General features: G+C 31.9%; 1 protein-coding gene across 1 annotated transcript in view; it reads left to right on the top strand.

Moving 5' to 3' along the window:
* LOC106459769 (rho guanine nucleotide exchange factor 17-like) overlaps window positions 1-1136 on the top strand; it is a gene marked incomplete at its 3' end in the record, with an annotated part of 218802 nt that overhangs the window by 198467 nt on the left and 19199 nt on the right. The window lies entirely within an intron of this gene.

Raw genomic sequence — 1136 nt, 5'->3', positions numbered from 1 at the left:
GTATTTAGAAAATAGTCATGAAAAAGACACTTGAGAATTAAAAGAGAAAAGAAAACACGATGAAACGTATTTAGAAAATAGTCATGAAAAAGACACTTGAGAATTAAAAGAGAAAAGAAAACACGATGAAACGTATTTAGAAAATAGTCATGAAAACGTCACTTGAGGATTAACAGAGAAAAGAAAACACGATGAAACGTATTTAGAAAATAGTCATGAGAAAGACACCCGAGAATTAAAAGAGAAAAGAAAACACGATGAAACGTATTTAGAAAATAGTTATGTAAAACGTCACTTGAGAATTAACAGAGAAAAGAAAACACGATGAAACGTATTTAGAAAATAGTCATGAAAAAGACACCCGAGAATTAACAGAGAAAAGAAAACGCAATGAAACGTATTTAGAAAATGGTCATGTAAACGTCACTTGAGAATTAACAGAGAAAAGAAAACGCTATGAAACGTATTTAGAAAATAGTATGAAAACGTCAGTTGAGAATTAACAGAGAAAAGAAAATGCGATGAAAATTATTTATAAAATGGTCATGAAAAAGTCACTTGAGAATTAACAGAGAAAAGAAAACGCGATGAAACGTATTTAGAAAATAGTCATGAAAAAGACACCCGAGAATTAACAGAGAAAAGAAAATGCGATGAAAATTATTTAGGAAATGGTCACGAAAAAGTCACTTGAGAATTCAATAATAATGTTAACGGTTTTTAATTGCAGTTAAAGCCTCATTTTCATAGATATGGTCTGAAACTAAGTTTTAGAGGAATTTCAGGACTGCATTTGATAAATCTCTCAGCAAAAAAATCCGAAACGACGTTCACGCCTACATATGTGGTAGATGTACCTAATTAAAACTTACAGTTTGGTAAGTATAGTTTTTAAAGAAGTATGTGTTCGCACACGACGTTCACGCCTACATACGTGGTAGATGTACCTAATTAAAACTTACAGTTTGGTAAGTATAGTTTTTAAAGAAGTATGTGTTCGCACACGACGTTCACGCCTACATGTGTGGTAGATGTACCTAATTAAAACTTACAGTTTGGTAAGTATAGTTTTTTAAAGAAGTATGTGTTCGCACACGACGTTCACGCCTACATGTGTGGTAGATGTACCTAATTAA

Source organism: Limulus polyphemus, unplaced genomic scaffold (assembly GCF_000517525.1).
Source record: "Limulus polyphemus unplaced genomic scaffold, Limulus_polyphemus-2.1.2 Scaffold658, whole genome shotgun sequence".
Taxonomy (NCBI): domain Eukaryota; kingdom Metazoa; phylum Arthropoda; class Merostomata; order Xiphosura; family Limulidae; genus Limulus; species Limulus polyphemus.
The sequence above is the reverse complement of the archived record's forward strand: the minus strand, read 5'-3'. Positions and strand labels throughout refer to the sequence as shown.